This window comes from Rhinopithecus roxellana, chromosome 8 (genome assembly GCF_007565055.1).
Source record: "Rhinopithecus roxellana isolate Shanxi Qingling chromosome 8, ASM756505v1, whole genome shotgun sequence".
Taxonomy (NCBI): domain Eukaryota; kingdom Metazoa; phylum Chordata; class Mammalia; order Primates; family Cercopithecidae; genus Rhinopithecus; species Rhinopithecus roxellana.
This window is the reverse complement of record NC_044556.1, coordinates 119731621-119744298: the sequence shown is the minus strand read 5'-3', so window position 1 is coordinate 119744298 and position 12678 is coordinate 119731621.

Here is a 12678-nt window from a genome sequence, read left to right as displayed (position 1 = left end):
AACCAAAAAGTTCATGTGGCTGGTTTTATGGCAGTGGTCCTAAAACCAAATGCGGTTTTGGAGATATTGTGGGAACCAAACCCACAATATTTTCTATTAAAAATTCTCAATATTTTCTATTAGAAATTATTCCCAATATTTTCCATTAAAAATTATTCTCAATATTTTCTATTAAAAATTATTCCCTAATGAAGAACCTCATGCATATATGTTTAAGTTCATGTCATTGGAAGCATATCAGAGAATGGTGTTATAGAGAAAACAGTATCCAAAATCAAGTATATTGGGAAACTGCTGGCTTAGCAGATGTGAAGCACATTTCTGCTCTGCAGGACTTCTCAGAGTGTTTAACATGCTAATGTGCATTAGAGTCTTCAAGGAGGTGGCCACATTATGGAGTGTTTCCAAACTTATTTGACCATGGTATTCTTTTTTCACTGAGCATCTCTGGGAAGTAGTGTTCCATGGAACATACAGCTATGGTGCCATTTACACGGTTGGAGATTCCTGAAGGTCTTTGAATTCATTTCACAAGAAGGTAAAGTGTCTTCCCTACTTCATCTTCTAGAATTCAATTCATCCTCTCCAGAGCGTCTAGAGAGCCTTGCTGCTTTCCCATGGGTTTTACTGTTTCTTTTCCTTCACTCAGTCCAGGACCTATTTCTCAAGAAATTGGCTTCTCAATACTAGCCTAGAAATTTCCCACCCATCCAGGTTGATAGGTTTTTCTAGGCTTGAGACATCATTGACAGTTATTTATTCATATTCTAAAGGACAGGCAAATTCTCAGTTGCCTCTACATAAGCAGCTTTGGTGGATCATCTACAAATGGTTAACTGTAAAATTAGCATTTCTAACAGGATCTTTACATGCTGCTATATATTGAGTGACTATATATCCCAGACTCTTTATTCTGATCATCTCATCCATTTTAACTTTTTTAAAAGCTACAGCATTATGATATGAAAAGAATTCCCATTTTACATATATACTATTTTACAGATGAAGAATCTGAAGTTCAGAGAGAGTTAATACCTTGCTTAAGGTCACATAGCTAGTTAGCAGCAATACCCATTTGCATGACTACAGTGACCAGTTTTTTTCTCGCATTCTATGCTGTTTCCCAGAAATTTAACAAAGTGGAGACCCTTAGTCTGTTAGACTAAGAAAACCCAGAAGAATGTACTTTTGATTCAGTTTTCTGAATATTCCAGGGAGGCAAGTGACTCATTCCTGACTGTTCCACAACCGCCTTTTTTCTTCTGAGTATTTAGTAGCAGGGGTTACAGCCCACTCATTTGGAGAAAGTGTTTCATTTCCCCAAGCCAGACAAGGCTCTCTAAATGAAGGGAAATATTCCACTTGTTAGAATCACAGATAAAGACTTTCCCATGCCAATTACCTTTAGCCAGACAGACTGGAGGCATCTTTCTATGAGATAAAGCGATAAAGCTGAGCTTCTTAAAAAAGTATTGTTCCTCTCTTCCTTTCTTCCTATCTACTAGAAGCAGAGATGAGGCCTTGCTGGCTTGCTGAAATTATCCTCTGTATTCCGGTAATACTCCCCAGGGAATGACCTGTGGTTTTTTTTTAAACTGTTTTCTCTCCAAAATCAACATTGTTCAACAACCCAAAGGCACCACTTCTGAACATCAAAGGCCAAGTAAGCCAACATCTAGAGAATGAGGAAATTCAGTTTTGAAATTCAGCCCAAAATCTTCCACACTTCCCTTTCTGGATAATGCAGGCACGGTACTCATTGTCAGGTTGATCATTTCATCATCTTTGATGCTTTGCTTCACATAAACATTGGCTTTTCAACCTGTGTAACATTGGCAAACAGGTGAAAGAGATGCAGCTGACCACCTTGACTCCTTTATCACAGTTAGATGGCTATTGCCTGTGGACAAAACTCTCATCCACTCATACAGGCCATGCCGGGGTGGCTGGCACAGATGAGGTTTCCAAGATTCACTGGGCCCAATGCCCAGTCTTTCTTCTTTTGTGCGAGCATTGCCCAGTTTTGGTATGAAGGTTATAACCTCCTAGAATTAGTTGGGAAGGCTCAATTTACTCTTCTCTTAGAATTTTAAAATATTCTAAGAAGGGTTTGTAAATGCTATAAGTAGAAGTGCTTAGCGAGTGCAGTGGCTCATTCCTGTAATCCTAGCACATTGGGAGGCCGAGGTGGGCAGAACACCTGAGGTCAGAAGTTCAAGACCAGCCTGGCCAACATCGTGAAACCGCATCTCTGCTAAAAATACAAAAATTAGCCAGGTGTAACGGCACACACCTGTTATCCCAGGTTTTCAGGAGGCTGAGGCAGGAGAATCACTTGAATTCAGGAGGTGGAGGTTGCAGTCAGCCGAGATAGCACCATTGTACTCCAGGCTGGGAGACAGAGTGAGACTCTGTCACAAAAAAAAAAAAAAAAAAAAAACACACACACACAAAGAAAAAAGAAGTGCTTCCTTATTGGGAAAACCCACTACTTTTACACATAAAAACAGTTGAACTGTGTATGTAATATTTAAGTAATGTGTCCCTCAAAAGACGCTTCCTGCTCTCCTCAGGTCTGACCCCCCAGGACTCTTGCCATGGTGAGGATAGAGGCATGGCCCATCATCCCTCTCCCTTAGCTTCTCCATATCTGTGCTCAGTTTGATATTAGGAGATACAGGGGCTGGCAGCTTTTTTCAGATGCTTTTCTTTTTTTATATTGTGAGAAATTAATGTAGCAAGGACAGTGTGCATGCTTTTCTTTTAGAATGCTTACTATCCTGAAATATACGATTAGGACACATGGACAAATGTTTAACATGTTTCAGGTGACCACATTTATTCATTCAACAGATATTTTTGATAATTTACTAAAAGCCAGGCTGTGTTGGGGCCTGGAGACACAACAAATAAAATACCCTATGAGAAGAAGGCATCATTATGACTTCCAAAATTATCCCCATTTCTCAGTAAAGATTTGGGCACCAGCAACTAATTAATAGTAAAACTGGATTAGAGCAAACATCAGGTATTAGAATGGCTATGTGTAGTAAGTAGGCCCTTCCTTGTTTTGCATTCATGTGTTTTCTGTGCTGTGTGTGCCCTCCTCTAGAGAGAGTCATGGGAGATGGTAAAGTTAGTAGAGTGTGAATATAGCAGTAAAACCAGGAGAGGCAGTGTGGTAGCCAAGAACATAGACTTTGGAGTTAGATGGACCTGGGTTTGAGTCCTAGTTTTGTCACTTACAGGCTATGACATCTTAAGCAAGTTATTTAAACTCTAACCCTCAGTGCCTTCTTTGAAAAATTGGGATAGCAATACGTAATTCCTGACCATGTTATGATGATCAAATGACATGGTATTCTTAAGTCCTAAGTGCTGTGTCTAATGTGAAGTAAGTGGCCAATTAATGATAGCTGCTAGATTAATAATCGTAATTATTGTTCAAGAAGACTGGCAAAATGAAATGTCTATTTATGGGACGTCAGTTCACAGAGTATAGGAACAAATGAGATATAAAAACTAATAGAATTGGGTTATCCGAGAAAGATAAATGTCAAGGGGACATGGATGAGGCGCCCATAATATCTCCAGTGCTTTGTATCTTTAACTCGCACTTAAGAGTCTAGACAAACCCTTGCATTCATGGATTAGTTCCAAATCTAAGCAGAGGAGCTATAAGGACCAAGTCAGAAAACACATCACAGTGCTAATTTAGGTTAGCCATTCACCTAATTCCTGGGTTATGTCTCTGTAGGACAGCCTACCATGGTGGGCAGAATTCTCTCTTTTTTTTTTTTTTTTTTTGAGAGAGTCTGCTTTGTCTCCCAGGCTGGAGTGCAGCGGCACAATCTTGGCTCACTGCAACCTCTACCTCCCGGGTTCAAGTGATTCTCCTGCCTCAGCCTCCTAAGTAGCTGCGACTATAGGTGCCCACCACCATGCCTGGCTAATTTTTGTATTTTTAGTAGAAATGGGATTTCACCACGTTGGCCAGGATGGTCTCGATCTCTTAACCTCGTGATCCACCTGCCTCGGCCTCCCAAAGTGCTGCGATTACAGGCATGAGCCATGGCACCCAGCCTTGGTGGGCAGAATTCTAAAGATGCCTTCCACTCCTGAAAATTTCTGCTCCCTGGTTATTTAATCAAACGTGAATCTAGGTACTTGATATGGTTTTGCTGTGTCCCTACACAAATCTCATCTTGAATTCCTGCATGTTGTGGGAGGGACCTGGTGGGAAGTAATTGAATCATGGGGGCAGGACTTTCCCATGCTGTTCTTGTGATAGTGAATAAGTATTATGAGGTCTGATGACTTTAAAAAGAGGATTTCCCCTGCACAAGCTCTCTCTCTTTGCCTGCTGCCATCCATGTAAGACATGACTTGCTCCTCTTTGCCTTCTGCCATGATTGTGAGGCCTCCCCAGCCATGTGGAACTGTAAATCTAATTAAACCTCTTTCTTTTGTGAATTGCCAAGTCTTGGGTATGTCTTTATCAGTAGCATGAAAATGGACTAATACAGTTCTATTAGAAGGGGCTTTGTACATGGAATTAAGATCACTAGTCAGCTAGCCTTAAAATATGGAGATTATCCTGGATTGAGTAAACCCAATGTAATCCCACGAGCTCTTACAAGCAGTAGAGGCGGATGTGGTACACAGAGGAGAAACGAGGTGAAGGCACAGTTGGAGACATTTGAAGAGAGGGACTTGACTAGCCACTGCGTTTGAAAGGTGAAGTGGAGACACGAATCAGAGAGTACAGGTAGTCTTTAGAAGCTAAGAATGACTCCTGCCAACAGCCAGCAAAGGAACAGGGACCTTGGTCCTGCAGTTACAAGGAACTGGATTCTGCCAACAATCTGAATGAGCTTGGAAGTGGATTCATCCCCAAGCCTCCCAAAAAGAGCCCAACTGGATGACCCCTTGATATTGGCAATGTGAAACCAAGAGCAGAGAAACTAGTTGAGCTAACCTGTACTTCTAACCCACAGAAACTATGACATAATAAATATGTGTTGTTCACAGCCATCAAGTTTGTAGTAATCTGTTACGGTAAAGACAGAAAATTAATAACGCCCAACCTGTCCCAACGCAGCATTCCAATTATGTCAGATTTAAATACAAGCATCTGGAATTCATTGTAGAGGACTTTTTCTGACCACAGGAATCCACTTGAAAGTGCAGAGGAATTAACCATGCCTTCCCAGGATCAGCCCTCAGCCAGTGATTGATTGGTGGATACATACCCTAGGCAGGCTTCTTGCCCCTCCTTAGGGAGACTCTGAGGTTTTCTGTAAGAGAGAGAGTTCCTTAGTGCAACTGAGCCCCATGGTTGCCTACAGCAGTAACCTGCTTATTAACACAATTTTGTTGAATTTCTTCCTTTCCCCATCTCACTTCCTCACTTCCCTACTAGGCTTTCTTGGGATCACCTTCTCAGTAAATGACTGGCACCCATATCCTTATTTCAGATTCTGCTTCTAAAGGAACCCCATCTAAGACACTAAGCTCACGAAACTGGGGTGGGAGTAAAGGAAGCCAAGAAGGTTGCTATAACATTTTCTCATGTAAAAACTAAGGTTTACTTCCCTGCTGAGATTTAAATCTGAGTAGGCATGGAGTTAATAAAAAGGACATGGATTTTAGAGGAACAGAGATTGAATCTCCACTCTACCATTTATTAGCAGAAAAAAACACTAGCAAATTATGTAACCTCTCCAGGTCTCTGTTTTGTCCTCCGTAAAATGAGACTAAAATCTAACTTTACTTTGTAAAGTTTGTAAGAAGCAATGTATGTGAAGTGCTAGGCCCATAGTAAACACTCTAAGTATGGTATATTCTTATGAATTCTTAGCTAAAAACTTCACAGCAAGGAAAAATAAAGAATGCTTTGATATAAATTAGTGCCTTTCCCCCTATTTATACCTTTTGTCATATTATGTCACAGCTAACAGAGATGGTAGTCAAGCACTCTTGGTATAAATAAATAAGTTCTTGGGAAATCTGGGACTTAATGAGGCAAAGAAGCTTGCCCCAGTCACAGATCTCATTAGTGTGAAATAGAAATCTCTTATGTTAAATCACTGTATTTATTTATTTGTTTATTTATTAAGACAGAATTTCGCTTTTGTTGCCCAGGCTAGAGTGCAAGGGCACGATCTTGGCTCACTGTAAACTCTGCCTCCCGGGTTCAAGCGATTCTCCTGCCTCAGCCTCCCGAGTTGCTGGGATTATAGGCATACGCCACCATGTGTGGCTAATTTTGTACTTTTAGTAGATATGGGGAGTTTCACCATGTTGGCAAGGCTGGTCTCGAACTCCTGGCCTCAGGTGATCCACCTGCCTCGGCCTCCCCAAGTGCTAGGATTACAGGCATGAGCCACTGCTTCTGGCCAAATCACTGTGTTTAAATATTCATTGTTATCAGGTTAATCCAATCATTTCCAAATATCAAAGACCTACAAAATTAACATATCAGTTGTTGAAGTCTAAAGAGATCTAGAAAATTCAGGTTTTTCTCCTACTTCTCCAAAATCACCCATTTTAGATTTGGTTAAAAAGGTTACCCATTTTCTTTGCCCTTTGGTGTCCTTTTAGAGCTGTCTGTAATTGTTACATTTTCTAATACAGTAAAATCCAAATTATATGTTTAAAAGTGGCCAGAGCAGAATTTTTCTGACGTGAAGCACTGAGAACAAAGCTAATAATAGTCCTTCAGGAAATTTCTGACTTACAAAACAAGCAGCACAAATGGCCAAGGAAAACAAACAAGGGGCTCTTCTAAAATCCAGGGGTATTTCTTCCCTCGTGTTAACAGTCGGCAAACAGTCTGGCTACATTCAGGAAAAGTTCTCTTAATTAACCAGCCCATCCTCACTTGTTTCTTCCGCTTTGGGAATTCACCAGAGTTGGCTCATTTTGAAAAAATTCCCATTAGTTAGTTTTTAGGTCCCCAAGCAGAAGGTGGAAACTTCAAGATAAGGCACTGCCAAATAGGAAGCAAAAAGCACATGAAAAATTAAAGTCTCAGATCATCCTAGAAGCTCAAGGAGAATTAGTGGAATTACAAAGTCCTCTGGAATCAGAGAAAAGATAATAAATTAATATATACGTATTTGTGTTAATTCTTTAGCAGTTATTCTCTCTCACTCTTTTTTTTGTTATTGTTGGTAAGAACTCTTACACATTCACTTTCCATGTGTAAGAATTCAAAACGCTACTCACGCTAAATTTTCCATGTATTTCCCCAGCACTTTACAAGTGGGGTTCTAGCCTTCCAGTTCCAAAGAGAGGTGTCATAATGATAGTAAATTTTGATAAAAATTCTGGTACCTATAGTTGAGCACCAACCATGGGATCTTACTAACATTTTCTCCAAGTTAGGTGGCCCTAGGCCAATATATCTAAGTGTGATAGGATCTGGTCATCTTACACATTCTGTGTTAGAATCACCTGAGCTACTCATTTAAAGCCCAAATTCCTGGACTCTACCCAGACCTGTTGAGTCAGAGCCTCTGAGTATGGGACCTGTAGATGTGCATGTTAGGTGAGTTGTCCAGGTGATTGTTCTTTATTCTAAAGTCTGAGAACCCTACACTTCCCCCTGGGTGTGGGAGAGAAGAGTGAGATAGAGCCCGGAGCTCCTACTCGACTCAGATATTATAAGATGTCTGGCCGGGCGCGGTGGCTCAAGCCTGTAATCCCAGCACTTTGGGAGGCCGAGACGGGCGGATCACGAGGTCAGGAGATCGAGACCATCCTGGCGATCACGGTGACACCCCGTCTCTACCAAAAAAAAAAAAAAAAAAAAATACAAAAAAACTAGCCGGGCAAGGTGGCGGGCGCCTGTAGTCCCAGCTACTCGGGAGGCTGAGGCAGGAGAATGGCATAAACCCGGGAGGCGGAGCTTGCAGTGAGCCGAGATCCGGCCACTGCACTCCAGCCTGGGCGACAGAGCGAGACTCCGTCTCAAAAAAAAAAAAAAAAAAAAAAAGATGTCTATAAATTCCAAGTGAGTAAACATGGCTTTCTGGGAAATAAACTTAGAACCAGACACATTTTCATCAAATATTTTTAGGTTTTGATCAAACAAAAAATGCCATTCTCTACTGTGGTGATACACGAACATTTTCTTTTACAATTTTGGGAATGCAAGAAATACCATGTTTGTATTTTGCAAACAGGGTGGAATGTTTATTGGGATTTCCTCCCTCTACCTAAGACTGCAAAGGTAACTTAGATGTTAGCAGAGTAGAGCTTTTTTATGGAAGAGAGGGAACTAAGGCTTTCAAAACTAAGCACTCAGGGGTAAAATAAACCTTCCCAGAAGTAAGGAATCAGACAGCCTCAGGAAGGCAGGAGGACACCACCACCCCTGTTTCCCAGTCATATTCAGCCCTGAGGACCCAAATATAACTTCACTTCTCGATAGATGCTTTTGCCACGTGTGGTTGTGGCCAGTGCTGCCTTCCACTAAACCCAATAATCTGTCCACAGGGTGGCCTTGGTTAAAACTCTAACATTTGTCTTGGGGTCCCCAATCTCTTCTTTCTGACTGTCTCTCTGTCTCTCACTCCCTTTGCCATAAAAGTGACAATGATTGGGCCTGGGCACACAGCAAAAGTGGTTAAAGTCTTTGATGCCTGATTAAAGGGTGTGGAGGAGAGGACAAGAGACTTCCAGGAAAAGGCAATAAAGCCAGGAAGGGTGACACCTTATAGATGAAATAGCCCTGGTGGCAGACACTGGGGTGTGCCTGTGTTTGCACCATCTTCTTTCCTCTTTTCATTCTCATCCATGTAGCGGATGCTTCCCCCATGTAGGAAATTGCCAAGAGGGTCCCTGTGAGGCCAGGCTTGAAAACCAGCCGTCCGGTAACAGCCAGCTACATCTTCAGAGTTTGGGAGTTTCAGTGGAGCCTTAAAGCACCTCTAATCAGCCTGTTTCTTGGGGGTATATTTTGGATTATTTGAAGAGGGAGATAATATTCATAATATTCAACATGCCCAACTATTCAAATCTCACCCAATTTCCTCTTCAACTCCCCCGATTTGCCCCCACCCTCAAAAAACAAGCAATTGCCTCTTATGAGATCCTGATAGGAAAAAGCAGGTGAAGCAGCTATAGTCTGGCTGTAATCCCACTCCCACCCTGTGCTGGCCCAGGGCCTCTCCATGAGAGGAAAGCCGGGTCTGTCTATGGCCTCTTCAGTAGCCCAGACAGCCAGAAGGGAGCCCATCAGCTCCCAGTACCCATGTACCTGATTTGCAGTCCCAACCTCAGGGGCAGGGACATAGAAAATATTGTGGGAGAATGCAGGTAATTGTAAGGATAAGTGGATTTTGAATAACATACCTCTGGTTAAAACAAGTATATATATATATATTATATACATATAAATTATATATGATATATGAAAATATGTACATATTGTAAACCAAAAAGTAACTGAAGCATATCTCAGTAGATTGGAGATTTGTTTTGTCCCAGGTAAAAGAAACACAAATCACTGTAGGATCTGTGACCTCTGCTCTTTCCAAAGAGGGTTTTGGGAACGTCCATCCTTAGAGGGGAAAGAGCAAGCAGGAGGGGAAGAAGAAAAACGAAAGATGGGTTGGCAATGAGGCAAGTGTTTATATTGTTGCAAGGCTCTGATTAACACTCAGTAAGTCTACACTTTACATGTAAAAAGAAGGGAGTAGAGGGAAATTATGCATTGATCTCATGCTCAGTACATCTACATTTTATATATGATAAAGTAAGCATGTGAAATTACAGGTATTTGGGAAAAAAAGGAAGGCAGTTTTTGCATGACTCATTTCCCAAGCTTAACTTTCCCTTTGGCATAGTGAATTTGAGGTCTCGAGATTCGATTCTTTCACAGTATTTTATATATTTTTTTATGTATACTTTTTACATATATATTATATATATTACATATATTCCACATATAAGTTACTATTATTCACCTATCTCTTCTACTCCTTATTTCTCTTATCCTTCCAATATTGGGTTCTCTCCCTGAAGCTTTCTCAATGTAAATTTAGAATAATCATTTTGCCCTTTTACCTGAGAGAAAATTTGCTTTTGAATCAGGAACGTCTGGTAAGTGTGGCTTAGGGATCAACTTTACATAGGCATGGCTCCGCTTGCCTTGTTTTTTCCTTTGTCCACTTTCTGCCTACGCACCGGGGATCCAGGATCTGTTCTCACTGCATCCTCTCCCTACTGCTTGGTGCCCATGGGGTCCCTTCCAGCCCCCATGTCTCAGAGCCCAGGACACAGCCCTCTCAGTGGAGAGTTGTGATGGTCAAGGAGGTCTCAGGAAGAGGAGGGCAAGAAGAGTACAGGAAACTTGGGTAGAACAAGGAATCTCAGAGCATAACAACAAAAGAAATCATGGTTTGGAGTAGCAAGTAAGGGAGTGGGCTCTGGATATCAACTACCTGGTTTCAACCCTTAGCTCTGTGCTTTTGAATGAGATAAAATCCCCAGATTCTCAATTTTCTCATCTGTAAAATGGGGATGATAAGAGTACCTATTTCATAGGCTGTTGTAAGGATTAAATAATCAATAGGTGAACATACAAAATGCTCCGAACATGGCCTGTCACATAGTAAGCACTCAATAAATGTTAGAGATTACAATTGGGGTCCAGGACATATATATGCAAGTAAAATAGAAACTGCATCACCACTGGGGCTATTTTTAGATATCTTTGAACTAATTTTAAACAGGGGAAGAGATAAACTATAAACTTAGTCATGAAAAATTCACAATAAAAAAGGTAATTATCTAGGGATGTTTACGACTAATTTCTATTTGCAAAATATTAGGTACTTTTTTGATATCGAAGATAAATTGTTTTTTAAGATTTGCCTACACTATACATTTGACCATGCTTTTTAAAAATAGCAGATTATGTATTCATACTTTATTAAAAATAAAATACATACAGATAATGTATTAACCCAGCTTGACATTCTGCCCTAAAATCTAAATAAACATTGTGTGAGTGATCACTCTTCTGAATTTATTGAAGCAACAACCACATTGAGCTAAGTAAAGTGGGATAAAGAATTGGAATAATGTCACTATCTGGATCCTGTAAGAGAGTGGGAAGGTGGAGGGAATAAATTCTATGTTTTTTAACAGGGGTTGAATTAAATTCATTAATTAAGTTATTTTTTTCTAATCAGTTGTATTTTTTGGCATTTTTCTTCTCTTTTCTTGTTTGTCTTGGGTCTTGACATCTTTGTGAACACAGAAAGACCAGTGCTAACAAATAAAGAGAAAAACGAGGCTTTTACCACTACTCGTTCAGGTCTGCTGACGGTACATTTTTAGATAGATCTCCTGTTTTAAAAAGCAGTAGATATAGAATATTAGCTTGACTTGAGCTCTGAAAACCTACTGAATATGGAAATTAAAATGATCCCCATTTACTGTTACCATCACTGAGATTGGATAAGATGCAGAGATGGGGAATGTACGTACAATCATCCAGAAGAAAGGTCAAAATGCACAGCAGGAATATAGGATACCACATACATCTCCTTCTGTTGCATTTGGAAACAAGTTTCTTTTCTTTTCTTTTCCTTTTTTTTTTTTTTTTTTTTTTTTGAGATGGAGTCTTACTCTGTCACCCAGGCTGCAGTGCAATGGTGCGATTCAGCTCACTGCAACCTCCGCCTCCTGGGTTCAAGCAATTCTCTTGCTTCAGGCTCCCCGGTAGCTGGGATTACAGGCATGTGCCACTACAACCCGGCTAATTTTTGTATTTTTAATAGAGACAGCATTTCACCATATTGGTCAGGCTGGTCTGGAACTCCTGACCTCAGGAGATCCACCCACCTCAGCCTCCCAAAGTGCTGGGATTACAGGCATGAGACACCACACCTGGCCTAGAGACAAGTTTCTTTAAACTGTATTCTTGTTATGATAAAGGTGGAAAAAAAGAGAAATTGAAAAAATTAGAAGATTCTGAAAATAATAATGAAGGATATAAAAATTATCCCAAATCCTGCCATCCAGAGATAGTCACCGTTTACATTGTGGAAGAGTTTTTAATCTTTGCACATTAACATTTCAAAAAAATTAAACAAAATTTGGAGCAATTAAATATGGATATATAGTTTTCTTTTTTATTTTTATTTTATTTATTATTATTTTTTAAGACAGAGTTTCACTCTTGTTTCCCAGGCTGGAGTGCAATGGCGTGATCTTGGCTCACTGCAACCTCTGCCTCCCAGGTTCAGGCAATTCTCCTGCCTCAGCCTCCTGAATAGCTGGGATTACAGGCATGCACCACCATGCCCGGCTAATTTTGTAGTTTTAGTAGAGACAGTGTTTCTCCATGTTGGTCAGGCTGGTCTTGAGCTCCTGGCCTCAGGTGATCCGGCCTCCCAAAGTGTTGGGAAAAAAGGCATGAGCCACCACGTCAGCCTCCTTTTTATTTTTTTACACCGAATAAACCATTAAACTCTCCCAGATGTAAATATCTATTTCCCATTTTTCTTATTTTTTAAAAATAAGACATCATTTTAATCAATTTGAGTGGTAGATACTATTTTTAGGTAATATTTTAATTTAGGCATAACTGCTATGCAAAATCTGAAGATTAAAATCTACCTTGTGAGTATTCCTCTGTGAGACAGTGCATGTTAAATATGT